Below are 16,316 nucleotides of genomic sequence, written 5' to 3'. Positions count from 1 at the left end.
TGTCCTAATGTGATGTCCTGGCTTGAAGGTTCACAGGCTAGAATTGTTTTATTTCATATTCCTCCAAAATTTCGCTATGCCAAAGATCTACCTTCTTTGGGTACAATTTGTGATTAAAATCCCCCATGATAAAAAATTTATCCGACCCATACCTTTCCCATAAAAAGTCAAGAAAATATTCCGATTCAGTTCCATATTCCTTGGTGTCCCCCCATTTCATATACACATTTATAACAATAACATTTTCATATGTTTTGTTTAAGATCAGCAAGGATAACCTACATGCAAGTAACCATTTACATTTTACATTTAATACTAACACATTCTTTGCAACTTTCGTAGACAGGAGGCTCATTATTCCTCCTGCTGGGCGCGCAAACCTTTTTTTATTAGCTGGTCTGTTAAGCAGGATGAACCCATCTAAAGTTGGGGTTTCGTCGCATAGCCAAGTTTCTTACAGACACAAAATTCCCAAATTTTTTGCTAACTTGTTTATAGCTTCTTGTTTTGTCATCTCTCCAAGGACAATTATATTCCACGATATGAAGTTAAGGCTATGTGACACCCCATCATCCTATTCTACCTCACTTAAACCACCATCTTCTTCCATGCCTTCCTTATACCACTGAGAGGGGCCTGCGTGGCTACTTCTTTGACTCCCATTACCCCAAGAATTGTCATGAGCTGAGTTATTTAGTACTATATTCAGATTACCTGCTCCCCCTTCATACTCCTCCCATAACCTCACCTGTCTCTTACCGGCAGTTTAAGAAGCCACTGCCTGGGTTGATATTTTCCTCTAGCTCTTTCTCAGGTACTAACCGTATGCCCTCCTGCAGTATCTCCCTCTCTGCTTTCCAGATTGCCAATCTTACTAGATCTGAGTAAACTAGCACTCTTGAGATTTCCTTTCCTTGTATGTTTTCTATAAATCCCACCTGTCTCAGAGCTCTTGTTCCAATACCCCTCAGGCTTGAACATTTTACGAATGAGTATAGGAGTTGGGATCTATTTAAAGGTTTTAAATATATTAAAATATATTATATTATATCATTTTATTTAAAGGCTTTCTTGTTTTTTTCCCCTTTTTTTCTGGTTGAGCGGGTTCGAAGTACAGCCACCTATTACATCCTGTTTCCGTGTCTATCTTAGGGGATTCTATACCTGATCACCCCTTGTTTACTTTTTACTTCCATTTTCCCTTGCCCCGGGGCTACTTTATCATGAATTTGGTACTTCTGTTTTTGTATATTATAGCCGAATTGGTTGGTTTTAAAACAGGTGTTAATTTTAGAAGCTCCTTATTAGGTCCCTTGCTTACGCTTTCCCTTTCGTTGGTATTTAGGCCCTTTCTCTTATTCACTTCTCCCACAAACTTAAGAGGTGTCATTTTCTGTGGGGTTGTTATTAAATTAGATTCTTCCACCTTTTCCCTTTTACTTTCCTTTTTTACCTACTTTTTCTTTTCTCTTTCTATATAACCTTTTTTTTAAACGACCGCTCAGCCTCAATAGACTGCATCTCAAATTGCCTCCTCCTCTTTTTATCAACATTGGGCATTTGAATACATATACAGTATGTGGGGGTTCTATTATTTTTGTACCCCCGTTCTTTTCTGTCGACACTGATTCCTTGCAATTCCTCCTCAATCTTTTGTAAATGAACCTTTTGCGATTTCAGCACCCCATTATTTAACATTGTGACCTCTAATATCACCTGAAGGGTTTTCTGAAGTATCGAAAGTAAGTCCATCATTGAGGAAGAGGGAGTTGCAGAGATGTCAAGGTCCTGTAAACTGTTCCTCTCAGAGTTGTCTCTTCTCTCAGTTCTCGAAGATTGCTGATGCTTTTGGATTATATTCGTTTGTGGCCATAGTACTTTTGGAACCGATACATACCCCTAATCAGATCTCGGCCCTTCGCTGTCAATCTTCGCTAAGCCAGATACTTCCTAATCCTCCAATTCCTGCACTTGCAGTGAGAACACCTTGGGTGACGAAGACAACCGCGGTCCTGTTGTTATTTCATTTTGAGTGAATAGGGAATGATTCCTCAGTTGTGATGCCTCCAATAATTCTTCGCAGGGTTCTACTGAAACCTTCTCGTCCTGCCGCTCTTCTTCGCCTACCAGAGGCTTAGTAGATAAAACTACTTTTTTGTGGTGCTTCCCTACAAAGTCCTTTATTAATTTGGAGGCTGATGAACTTCCTTTATTATCTTGCATAGCTCCTTTTGTAGTTATAATACCTTTTTTATTTTTCCTCCTTTGAGCTACTTCTTTTACCCCTTCTTTGGGGCTTTCCGGCTCCCCTGGCTTTCTTCTAGGGTTCTACTCTCCATAGACTGCTCTCCTCTCCCAGGGCTTTGCTCTATGATCTCCTTGCGATTTTTCTGTTTCCTTTTTGGCGCCATTAGTCTTTTATTGGAGGTATATCAAGATTTGGGCAATTCATTTGCTCATTGACCGGCTCCAATTTATGGCACCTTACTCAAACTTAACCTAACTAGTAATACTGTTTTTTTTAATCTATTTCTTTATTTTTAAAATGTAGAAATTCTACAACCATCCACACACTTACCTCTGCTGTACCTTTGACCCGCCGCGCCCACCACGCCTGCCACCTTGTGCTTCTTTCCAGAGTACTTTTCCCTGGTTTATATGCTGGGGCGCCTCCTCACCTCACCTGGCTTCAGGGCCGGAGGCATCCCTGCTTTTCCACTTTGCTTCCTCCCTCCGTCCAGCTGCCCGGAGTTCCCAGGGCGGACTGCCTCTCCTACTCCTGTTCCTGCTCCCCTGCGTTTTTTCTACAGGCAGGAGATTACCGACAGGAAACAGAAAGCAGGGGGCACCGGGAGACACCAGGAAATTACATACAGACTCTCAATGTTACATCAAGGGTCCCGAGTGCCTGCCAAGTCCACCTACACGGCCTGTGCTCTGTATTTTTGCTTTTTTGCACTTTACTACGGCGCCGTGTAGTGCGGTGCGATCCAGCAGTTCAATGCCGCATTCCGCGTTCCGTTTCCTTGCTCCTCGTCCAAAGGCTCGAGGGGGCGGCGCTTCCTTGGACGTTCCGACGTCGTGCCGTGGCAAGGCGTTCTCAGCGTTCTCGTCAGCGGGGCAGCGGGGCGGCAACAGCAGTTTCACTAATGATTACAATATGCATTCCAAGGCCTCATGGGAGACAGGACTGACATTTACATCTGTTGTTCAAAGAGAGACTCTTTGAACCACCCTTTACTAAGAGACACACTCTAGTATAACTATGGGTACCACACTACATCACAGGGGAGATACGCATGTGGGGACATGGGACCGGAGAAACTGGAACTAAGTGGCGCACACTGCCGGAGGAATCTGTTGGGGCCAAGGACTACTGGCATTGAAATGTACTACATGGCTGTTAGAAATGGGATTCCTGGTTGGCCAGGGCTTGTGCCTAAGCCAGGTACAAATCACCACTCTAGTCATGGCAAGAGAGTTACACACTGAGGATAACCCCTGCTAACCCCCTTGGTAGCTTGGCACGAGCAGTCAAGCTTTTCTCAAAGGCAATGTGTAAAGTGTTTTCGCAACACACACACACAGCAGCAACACACTAGACACACTACAAAAGAAACTCCACACAAGGTTAGATAAAATATAGCCATTGTATTAACCATAAAACACATTAGAATCATAATCACACATATACACTGTGCCAACTGGCGCTAGGCAATATTTACAGGGGATCATATACACATGACAGGGCAATTCGGGTCACTGTCATAACCTCTAGAAAGCACAAGTAGCAAATGTAAAACACAACCAGTAACTACTGGCAGAATACTGTACTCAGCATTAGGATGGGTAACAAAAACACATTGGGTCTGCATCAAAATTACGGATAAAACACATTATGCCTAAACCTACTAAGCATAAACATATTACGCTAGAGGCATCACAAACATAAACATATTATGCATTAATCAAATTAGGTCAGGCATAAACAAAGCATAGACACCTTATGTCATAGGTATCAAATAAATTACATTTAGGGCCTTGCGCCCTACCAATCTACAACTGACCCCAGGCCCACTGGCCTTTCACTGGGGCTTCAAATGCCATTTGTCCATAAATGTCAGGGCTAGAATTGGGCCCTCTCAAAATGACCCCCTAGCTGCCAATGCAGCGAAGATGCTGCGCAATGCGCTGGGGCATGGGGGAGCGTCTCACCCACACCTTATCACCAACAAAATTGTCCCCAAAGAACATGGCACTGGCACTATTGCGCCTTTTGAGCCCCACTCCGGCACTCCTAAATACCAACTTGCTGCCACGGTGCACTTCACTGTACAACAAACAAATTGCGGGGAGAAGAGTTGGCGCCACTTAGGCATCCATGTGGGGAACTTGCCAGTGGACCCTCAGGGTCGAAAAAACTACTGCGTGGCCCGGGACACTCAATGCTCTATGGCACTCACCGCTGTCACCGGTGTACTGTCACAGGGACCTAGAGATTCCAATGGAGGCACTAACAGAGTCTACTTCCCATCCCATTCACTGGGCCTGGTCTCTCCTCGTCAGCTCAGAAGTACGGAGGTTCAGCGAGGAGCCCGCGACACGTGGGGCTCTCCTTGTGGCTACGGGAGCCCCGCCTCCAGTCAGGCTGCTTCCTCCTTGCCTACCAGCTTTGGGGGTCCTGGAGAGAAGTCTCTGATGATCCAGTAGCCCTTGTGGGGATCGCCATCAGACCCAGCGGCGCCGGGTAGGCTCCCATGCGAAGTTAGGCTCACCAGCGTCTCTCCTCCTCGCCAGGCTCCACCTTTGCCTGGCTTCCTTTCTTGGCACTTCTCCTTCCCGGCACTGCCCACAACCAGGCAGCCTGCCTGTCTTCCTGTTCACGGCAGTGAATCAACACAAGCCCACAATAGGGCTCACTTCAGGGGACACAAACTGGCAGGGTAGGCTCCCGCTCCGGTTTTAAAAGTATCCCAATGCTAGGTGGGCTCCCGCCAATAGAGTAATTTCCAATGCGAGGTGGGCTCCCGCCAGAGGAGTAGCAATGCAGAGTGGTCTCCCGCTTAACTTGCATCCAGGTAGGGGAATCCCAACATCAGGATTCCCTCGATGTAAGTTGCAGCTCAATGCTGCAGAGCTCACGGTCTTCTCTTCTCTTGGCAGTCCACCCACAGCGCTCATGAGGTGCTAGGGCCCTCAAAGTTAAAGGGGCAGAGCTGGGCCCAGGCAGACCAGCACACAGGGCACTCCAGCAGGGAGGCAGTACCTCATGGCAGTTCCCTCTGGGGACCAGCAGCAGCAAGCTCCCACGTCACAGGGAAGCACAGGAACAGCACTTTCATGGGGTCACAGCCCCAATATTTATACCAACATTTTTCTTCGTCTGCCCTGGCACAGGGCTTGGGGGAACCAGTCCTAACTGGTTCTGGGGCGTGTGGAGCACTTTGTTAACAGGGCTTCTATTCCCCTTTGTCAGGTGCCAAGTACTGACTCACCCTGCCCTCCCTGGAGCCCCACTCACCTCACCAGCCCCTGTCACTCCATAGTCAGACATGCAATCCACATCAGGCAGGCAGACACATAGCACACAAAAATGCCAACTTCTAAAAGTGGGACTTCTAAAATAGGTATAATGAATCTGCGCACACCTTTGCTTAGCATTTATTATCACTATTCAAAACATACCAAACTTGACCATGCTGCTCCTCCCATATCAGGAATAACCACTGAAACACTTATCAGATAATCCCCAATGCATGCCTATGGGAGGGCAGTCCCACAGTAGTGAGAAACCAAAATGGTGGTTTGTCACTACCAGGACATGTCACACACTCAAGGTAAATGTCCTAACATTTACCGACAATGCACCCTGCCCATAGGGATAGCCAGGGCCTACCCTAGGGGTGACTGACATGCAGTAAAAGGGGGGTCAAAGACACTTTAGGTGTCAAGTCACAGCTGCAGTTACACTGCACTCACATGCCCTGCAATGGCAGAGGCCTGAGATAGGTTTGAAAGGCTACTTTGGTGAGTGGAGCAATCAGCGCTGCAAGCCTACCAGTAGCATCTAATTTACCGGCCCGGGCATCTGAGATACCACTTCACACAGGACTGACAGGTAAATTTATTATACCAAACAGGTGTAGACCAAACCTACCATGTTTACCACCGAGAGCAAACATACTTTACAATGGACAGCAGTGCTAAAATGTCCAGAGTCCTAAAACCACCAGCACCATGTCAGAAAAAAGGCTTGGTGGAAGACAAAAAGTTCAGGGATAACCCTGCAAAGAGGGTCAAGTTTAACACAACCCTCTTTCAGACAAAACGCAGGGCAGACAATCTCACCTTGATGGGCTTCCCTGCCATGGACGATAGATCACGGACGCGGACCCACAACTGCGGGGGCACTCTCCAATTCTACGCCATTCTGAACCCATGTGGTTCCCTCTGTCAAAGCTCCCAGGACCAACTAAGCTACCAAACTGGTACTCCCTAGATGTCCATGGCCAGGACCAGGCCCTAGACCATCCAGATGTATCTGGTCATTGCCATCTCACAGAGTGGGGGGCGGTAGCCCCAGGCACATAGTACCCATTCTCCGTTCTACCCCTCATAAGGGCAGTTCTAAACTGCCACTGATCCTCCAGCCTAGGGTACCCTCAGGCTGACCAGAAGTCACGGGCGAGGCTCTTCTCACCCTACCTCTTCTTCTGGGGTTCCGCACTCTCCTCCTTGGAGAGGCACCCTCAGAACACAATTCCTCCACCAGTTCAGGACCTCTCTTCAGCAACTGGTCAACCAACTTGAGATCTAAACCCTCAGGTTAGACCGGGGTCAGAGGCGAGGACTCCCTCCCTCTTCACCCCCTTCCAGGGTTTTGCACCCTCCAAACTGGAGTGGTAGCCCTGGAAGAAAAGCCGGTCAGGACACTGCTTACAGTCATCCTTTCCTCCAGGTCAGGCAGAACCTGAACCTGGACCTGCCCTCCCAACCTTGGGGCTGAACCCCATGGCTGAGCACTTGTCTGACACGCTAGGACTTCTGGAGACTATCACAGTTCCCCCCAGTTAGGATGCTGATCACAGATGTCCTTCCCTCCAGGTCAGGCAGAACCTGAACCTAGCATCCCAACCCATGGACTAAACTCTGTAGGTGAACACTTGCCTGGCACACCAGGACTTTTGGGGACTTACACAGTATCCCCCCGAGGGTAACACATGACTCATGTGTCGTGTGACAGTCTGCGTGGCGCAGATCTCCCTACCCCTGTCCATCTAACAGTGTGCAAAGATCCCCCAGGACAGAAGTGGTGTAACCATGGCCACTAGGAGATGTAGCCCTTCTGGTGGGTCCCTAACTCACTGGTTCTCCCACTGGGTAACACATCCCCCTCTCACCCCTCAATCTGGATTCTGCACCCTCCACTTAGGAGTGGCACCCCCAGACACTAGAAACACTGGAGCTCCACTTACAGATGCTCCAGGTTCTCCTGACACTAGGAGGCCCCCCTCAAATGGCCTACTAGTACAGACTAGGTCCCCAACCTGGTGTTCTCTTAGGGAAACCTCCATGCCCTGAGACTGGGTTTCAGCACCTTGGGACACACTCCTTCACCACTGAGAAAGGACAGTAGCCCTCTACACCCCTCCCACTACACCCGGAACTAGCTGGGCTACTATGAAGCTCTTCCACCACACAGGACCGGAAGATACCTCAGCCACTCCTTTTGGAATCACTCCTCCATGCTTCTTCAGACCCTCTGTCACATAGCCAAAGGTCTTCCTCTCATGCAAGCTGCCTGCGATCAGAGAACTCACATGCCAACAGGTGATGGCGTAACCCCGGTAGACAATGACTGAACATGTGCTCTCTGACAACAAGGTTGAACAGCCCTAAAAAATCATTTGCTGTCCTACCCATCACCCAACCTTTCAGTGCATCACAACATTCATCCACAAACTCCCCCAAGACTGATGAGACAGTTTCATACTGCCCCTGAACCTCAACCTAGGTGTGACACCCTCTTCCTGGGAACTACGTGCCACACTCTGGGATCTGGGAGTGGGACTTCCTGCACTGGACTCCATATTGCTGCCATCACTGGTCCCAACCCTCACTGGTGAATCCAGACAACTAAAACTGCACTTAGGGGATAATCTACCCTTTCTGCCTCCGCCATCCTCTCCTGCGCTAAGACCCACTAGGTCTCTAGCTTTTTTTCTTCAAGGACCAACACCTTGAGACTCAACTCTTGGGCCAACAATGCCTTTTTTCCTCCACACCCAGTTGCGCTTTCTCCTTGGCATGCTCTAACTTGGGCTTCTCCAAAGCCAGCTGATGCTCCCTTTTTCCCCTCCTATCCACCCACTCCTCTGGGGACAGGGAAAGGATTGGGGCACTCCCCCCGGCACTGGACCAGCAAGGGGCTCCCTATCTATGGGGTCCTCACTACCTACTGGCTTCCCTGCCTTGTCATTTTCTACCTCTTCTTCAGACTCTTCAGGGCCACCCTCAGATCCACAACCCTCTTGGTGTGCGGCCTGGGCCCTCTTCCACTAAGAGTGCTCACGAGTCCACTCATCCTGTTGCCACTGTAGCAGGGCGTCCCTAAGGGATAGCGGGTGTCTTCCCCACTCACCACTAAGCCTCTCTCATCACCGAACCCCCTCTAGACTGTAGTTCAATAGCAACAGATCACATGTATGTGCTTTCCTCCACAATGCTCGCTCCATCTCCTGTGGGCCGTCTAATGCCTCTGCCCTGCACAGTGGAAGAAGAGAAGGAACCCTGTCAACAAAGTGCTCCAGAACTAGTTTGGACTGGGCAAAGGCCCCTCTCCCCTCAGAGGACAAAGTATTTTGGAGTATAAATGTTAGGACCCTGATCCCATGAAATTAGATCACTTTTGGACTACCTTTGCTGAGGAGAGGAACCTGAAGAAACTGAGGAGAGACTATTCCTAAGCTGAAGTGCTGCTCGGGGGATTGACCTGCAGTAGTTGCCTGACTGCCAAAGAAATGTGAAAGAACTGTGTGTGCTTTATTTTCAACTTGTCAAGGATCTCCAAGGACTTAGAACATAGCTTGTCTACTGCTGAAGTGTCAGGGACAACAGACTTCAAACCCCAGCTCCGCAGAGTACTTTCGAAGTGCCTGCTGCTGTTTTTGGGCCTGAGGGACTACGTGTCACAGGGAGCTGGAAGCGCGACTAAACAAGGAAGAAGCGTGTCGCTGCTGCTGCCGTCGCACTTCTGAACAAGTGTATCGCCGCTGGGGCTGTCCATTGCACTGCATTGAGAGTAGTGTCTCGCAATGAGGAAGAAGCGTGTCGCCATTGCTGCTGCTGCCATCGCATTTCTGCACAAGGGTGTCGCCGCTGTAGCTGATACATTGCACAGCATCGAGGAAAGCGCCTCGCATCCCCGGAGAAGCTCACTGCTGTCCGAGCCACTGCCGTTGCATTTCTGAACAAGGATGTCACCGCTGGAGTTGTCACCTTGTGTGATAGTTTCTCGCAACGTCGGAGAAGAGTGTTTTAGCCGAGGCTGTTGCCGTTGCATCACTGAACAAGGGTGTCGACGCTGGAGCTGACGCATCGAATCGAGACTTCTCGCATCATCGGAGAAGCATGCCGCAACTGGAAGATCTTCACGTCTTTATTTCTTCCCACCGGAACTTTGCTGCCGCATTTCCCTCTCGGCAACATTACTTGTTGTGGAAGCGCAACGCATTGTAAGGTACATTGACGCAAAGTGTCGCATCTTAAGAACTGAACTGAACTAAGCTAAAACTACCATCTTAAGTATAGTATTGTGTATTTTTGTTGTTTATGGTCTGGTGTTAAATCTATATAAAGAAAACAGATTTTTGATATAAAACCTGTGTTGTGTCCATCTGTAGTGTTGTCACTGGGTTACTGTATGTGGTCACAAATGCTTTACACACTGCCTTTGAGAAAAGCCTGTCTGCTCATGCCAAACTACCAAGGAGGTGAGCAGGGGTTATTTTAGGAATGTACCCTCTTACCCTGACTAGAGGCAAGGGTCCATATTTGTCACAAGTACCTACCTGTGCCAACTAGAGACCCCCAAATCTAACATTGGTGGTCAGCGGTGAGGATTCTGGACTTGTGACTCATGTACAGTGATTGGTGAACACTACTAGTGAGCACTGTTCCCAATAAGCCGCGCGCCTGAGCGCCCGCACACTTCCGTACTGCTGAGCGTGCAGTGCAATGTGTGGAGCGCGCACATATAGCACATCCAACGAGAGTATTCGCGCCGCCGCTATTAAAAGGCGAGCAGCGCGAAAAACGGGGATTTCCTGATTGCGGAGTACGGCGAAAGTGACCACCTTGAAGTGAACACTCGGGAGCGGCAGGTATGTTTTACAATGAGGGCACTTGCTGTCTTTTGTTTCTTTCCCCAGTAGTGAGACCTGCCGCGTGTGCTTTTCGATTGACCTGAATCGCATGCATTGTTTGCAGACTTAATGCATTGTTCATTAGTAAAGCAAGGCTGTGGAGGAGATGGTGTGCTTTTATTTAAGTATTTATGTTAATTGCAGCCCCTTTACAAACTGCGATTAACAGGAATACTTTAAAACAAAAGCGCACCATCTCCCCCGCAGCCTCGCTTTACTAACACAAGAATACAGCAAGTCTGCCGCGGCTGGTGAATGTACTAAGTAGTGGGGTGAAAACATAATAAATTGCTCTGAGTGAGCAATCGACTTGAATTTCTCTCCCATTTGGGATTAGTGAGGTGTCTGGCATTCACCTGCACAGTAGCGCCAGTGGCAAAATGCACTACACGCCTGGCTTTAAGAGGGCCTCAATTGCTCCGAATTTCTGTTTCTCGCTGATGCTTTTCGTTTGCAGCGCGATGTTGCCGATAATATCTTGCACATAAATCAAGTTGACCCATTCAGCCCACTGGCCAAATGCTCAGAGAAGCCAGCACTGGTATCTGTGGCAGGGTGAGACCCCGTGATGCCAGACTGTGGGTTCCGGGTATAGAAGTGAAGAGAAAACACTACTCAGCGAGGTTTGCTAAGGGCCATGCCACGAGAATCAGTGTGTACAGAGGCATTAAGTGCACCAAGAACAGCGGCGAGCGAGTGCAGCGTTTGCCCCGTCACTGGAAGGGGAATATGTTAAGTTATCAGCAGGAAAGGAAAGGCAACATTGTCATAGTAAAACCAGTATTACAGAGCACCACACAGAGAGGGAGTTAAATCACAAATACAACATGTGACACCAGGGTCCGATTAACAGACAATTTACTGAAGCTTCATCTGGAGGTAACAGCACTTCTTTACAGCGTAAACGTGACCCGAACATATTGAAGCGCTTTACATGGGCACAGGTTAAATTACACAGAGTTTCAGGCACTAGTGGATTGAGTGATTTTCCCAGAATCTTAGGCTCTTGAGGCCCTGGAAGTGTCTGTGTATGGTATGGATAAACTGCAGGCTGCACACCAGTCCATGCTGAGTCTGGGAACTGAGCGCACACAGCGATTTGCACCTCAGCACAAGTCCCTCCCGCCTCAACTGGCTTTTGATCTCTCTGCTGCCTTTGAATAGTGTGTTCTGTGCAAGGCACTTAACTTCCCCTAGAAATAGAATGTTTACATGAGACTGAACGCCCAGACTGCCTTAGTTAGCCGATTGCTTTTTGTTTTCTTTACTGTCGAAGTGATGATACCCGTTCGTGTTTTCACGTGTCACTAGGTTGGGTGTGAAATTGAAAACCAGCACCGCCTCACAATTGAAAGGCTGTTATGTCCATACACATTCTACTTGGTGTGTGCAGAGTCCTCAAATTATTGGCACCATCCAGACCGCTAAATATCCGGATTTATCAGGAGCATGCACCTGTGTGCACACAGGGGCCGGTAAAGACTCGCACCAATGGTGCCTGTTTGACTTTGTGCTTCCTTCTGTGAATTGGGTGGCTCGCAATACTCGCAGGGGTGGTGGGGGGTTTTTAGAATAAAAGAAAAGGAAAAATGTACCTGTCGCGGGGGTGGGGGTGGTGGTGGTGTTTAGAATAAAAGAAAAAGAAAATGTACCTGTCCGTGTCGCCTCAGAACCTTGGCAAGCGTCCAGTTCTTTTCTTATTGCAACTCTTTTTCTTTTAACACAGTAACTTTCATTGGCAGGATCATTTGCAGTCCTGGTTTGTGGAAAGGTTCTATGTGGCCCATTTACTGGTCTGGCCAGTTCTGTCGTTCTTGCTTTCATTCCACCATGGGAAAGACATGGTACTTCCAGCAACACAGCTTTATGATGGGCTCTGGGAATTTCTTTCCCTTGACAATCTACCTTCCATGCCTGCATAGCATTTAAGCCACACGACTAAGAGTCTTAATCAACAACTGCCTTAATAATAAACTGTGTAAAAAGTCGAAGCCCTTTGCTGTATACCGAGGTAGTGAAAGAACAATTCCTCACAAGAGCACCAAGGCTAGACAAGCGGGTCAGCAATGCACCAAAACTCTCTGTATCATTAGAGTCTCTCTCAGCTACAGTGTGCTAAAGGCACTGGTTCCCGGTGTTTTGAAGAGGGGGAAGCATTTGTTTTACTTATTTATTTATTTTCCCAAACAGTTTTCTCCTGTGCAGTCAATACCCAAGCTCGGTAATTGGCTGCAGCAGTGCCATTGAGGTGACATTCAAGCTTGTCTCTTACAAATGTTCTCTTTCCTCACCCACTCTGATGGTAGTCTGTTTTGCATAAAAGGATTGCATATTCTGAATATGCTTGAATCCATAAACTACACTCTGAGGTGTAACATGATTTGCTTTAAGGTAGCCTAACTGAGTGTTCAATGCTAACCATGCACCCTTCCCAGCCACTTTCACTGCTGTTGTTATTCTCTACCCCAGCAATTTGTTTTCTTCCCCGCCCCCTTGCACCAAGGTTTTCCATGTCTGCCACCTCCTGATCTGTGACTGCACTACTCCCCTACCCACTTGTAGCAATGTTGCCCGTTCTGTCATCTCCTGGTCTGTCACTGAACTTCGTCCCTGCCTACCTGCAGCAATGTGTTGTTTTACTGCCAGCTTTCATTTTAGAAAGCTGACCTAGGAATGCATTCTGCCCGTTGCTTACCCTTGGCTTAGGGATTTGTAACTCACATTTTCATGCTTTCTATTAGCTGGCTTTATTTGCTTTAGGCTGTTCAGCTTGAGTTCGTCCCTCCTGTTGCCCAAACTTTGATTTTTGTATTATTCCGGAAACTCACTTTCTGTAAACAGGCCTTTACGTCTTGGTCTTATCTTGTCACATTTGCTGTGCATTCAAAGCCAGAGGTCGAAAGTCAAGCTCTCTCTTCAGAGGGTACTTGGTTTTTACTTTTTTTTCTCTAACTTCATAGTGAGTGAATGTATGCGACAATCCTGCTGAGCATCCATGTAAGAGGAGAGGGTGTAGGATTTTATTTCCTAGCGCATAAAAAACTGAACTGTGCTGATTTTTCAAAATAGATCATTATCAGTACAAATGAAACAATTGCTTTTGTTATCCTAAAGTGTGCTGAAAACAAATATTTGATTATGATAAAATCACATCAATACACTAGGTGATGACTTATGCACACATTATTGTTTGAGTTTTACCCTATTTTGGTATAAATGTAATGCTCATTTAAATTGAAAATGTGTTGTCTGTAATGGTAGTTCACTACCACACCATGCATACTCCACTTTATACCACTCCACTTCGCTCTATGCCCTTCCACTCTGACACGCCACTCCATCCAACGCCACTCCACTGTACAACATGCTACTCCACTCCAAGATACTCCATAACATGCCATGACACTCCACTCCCCTCCCCTCCACATCACTTACCCCACACTACTCTACCCCACCCCACCCCAATCTATTACACTCCAATTCACCCAATCTACCCCGCTCCTCCCCAATCAACCAGTTGGACTCTTGTGCTTTTCTAAACCTGAAATGTACTTGCCTGTATAACCAATTCATGTAATTGTGTGTTTATCCAATTTGCAAACTGCCCGTAAGACCCTTAACATGGAGCTGTATGTGAAAATGTACCATCTTTTCAATTTTTTAAGTAAACATTTGGAGTGACATTTGTCGTTGCACACGCACGCGGTCTGCTTCCTGGTGCACATAGCCATGGTTGTAGCGCACAGAGACCCTCCAATGCCGCACACAGAGGAAAAAAATTAGAGGGAACATTGCTAGTGAGTGCAGACCAAAAAGCAACCACATACTTTTTGATAGATTTCTTTTTGGGCTTTTCTACTTTTGCCAAGAACTGCAAATTTTAACCACCATGATTAATGCCGCATCCATAGCATCTGTTGATTTTTATCGGGAGGACAGAGAGAGATGTAGGATGCATGAAATGGAGCTGACCAAGCTCAATTTTAGTGGACAACTGGAGTTAGAGAATAGGAAAATGGCCCTAAAGGAAAAGAGAATGGAAATGGAACATGAGTTGATAATGAGGGAGCTTGATTTAGAGCTCGAGAGGCTTGAGGCCTTGAGTGTCTCAGCCCACCAACAAGAAATATGTGTAGCTCAGAGATTGAGCTTTGCTGAGTTGGAGGTGGAGTCCAACTCAGATGGTGATAGCACAATTGTATTTTCTAGTGCTGAGGGAGCAGTACATACACCCAGAGATGTGGCACCTGACTTGAAGGAGGGGGTTAATATACACCAGGAGGTTCAAGGACATGAGGTAGTTCCAGTGGTGCGCTGTGTCCCTGAGGAGAATGGGGAAACTGGCACAGGGGTTCATGATCCTGGTGGTGGGAGGGACACACTACTGACTCTAGGTGAGAGGTGCAGGGAGAGGGGTTCCCCCAAGGTTGAAGTCCTGGTATGTGAGTGTGAAGACTGCCCAGAAGAGTGTGGGTTGAATGACAGAGAGAGTCAGATACTCTTTTGCAAATCTCAGGAGAGTGGTGTGGAGTACGTGTGCAAGGCACTGCATGGTGAGGTGAAGGATAGTTTGGTTAACCCTTAAAGGGGTCTGTGTGATCCAATTGTGGGAGAGCATAATGTAAGTCCCTGTTTTCCAGAGCTATGCCAACACCTGTTGGAGAGTGAGTTCTCAGACCCCAGAGAGCTCACATTGGAGGCAGACCTTTTGGTGGATTCCCGGAGGGTCTGGAGAGGTATTGGGGAATGACTCTGAGGAGAGTGGCTCAGGTATCTTCCAACCCAGAGTGGTGAAGTGGTGCAGAGTAGCCCAGTTAGGTCCCGTTGTAGTGGGAGGGGTATAGGAGCTCACATCCTGTCTCAGTGGAGAAGGAGTGAGTGTGGGGTTTCATGTCCCCAGGTGCCCAAAACCCAGTCTCAGAGCCTGGATGTGTCTTTAAGGGAACACCAGGTAGTGAACCTGGGCTGTCCTGATGGGCAGACCATTGAGTAGGATCCCCTAGTGTCTGGTGAACTGGGAGTGTCTGTAAGCAGGCCTCCATTAGTTCTGGTGTCTGGCCGTGCCACTCCTAAGTGGAGGGTACAGAAGTCCAGACTGAGGGGGAAGAGGGGGAAGAGTTCCCAGTGGAGGAACCAGTGGGTCAGGGGCCAGTCAGAAGGGCTGCATCACCAGTGAATGGCCATGGTGACACCACTGCAGTCCTGGGGCATCTTCGCGCACTGTCAGATGGACAGGGGTAGGAATATCTGGGCCAAGCAGACTGTCACATGACACATGAGTTATGTGTCACCCTCGGGGGGAGCATATGTGCTTCCAAGGAGTTCTGGGTTGCCAGGCAATTGTGCAACTGCAGGGTTTGGTCCCTGGTTTGGGCAGCCGGGTTCAGAGTTTGTCTGACCTGGAGAAAGGGGCAACTGTAATCAGTGTCCTGACCGAGATAGCTTCTAGGGGTACCCCTCCAGTTGGGAGAGTGTAGTGCTCTAGAAGGGGGTGCAGAGGAAGGAAATCCTCACCTATGACCCTGGTGCAGCCTGAGGGTTTAGACCCTAGGTTGGAGGGCCAGGTTCAGGGTGTCCCCCTGATCTGGTTCTATCATTTGCAGGACAGAACCCCTGAACTGGTGGGCGAATTGTGCAGGACACCTGCTACAGGCACCCTGAAAATTCTGGAAGGGGATACCGCTCCAGGTGGGAGGGTACAGAGCCCCAAGGAGGAGGATTGGGAGTGGGAGAGCCCACCCCAGTCTCTGGTCCAGCGCAGGGTACAGGCCTAGGGCTGGTGGGTCGGTGCCAGGATGTCATAACTGCCCTGACAGGAGGGAGAGTGGACAAAGGGTGCCAAGCACCTTGAGCTACTGCCCCCCGCTCTCTGACGCCACAGAGGTTTGAGAG

This window comes from Lissotriton helveticus, chromosome 3_2 (genome assembly GCF_964261635.1).
Source record: "Lissotriton helveticus chromosome 3_2, aLisHel1.1, whole genome shotgun sequence".
Classification (NCBI taxonomy): domain Eukaryota; kingdom Metazoa; phylum Chordata; class Amphibia; order Caudata; family Salamandridae; genus Lissotriton; species Lissotriton helveticus.
Note: the sequence above shows the minus strand (reverse complement) of the source record.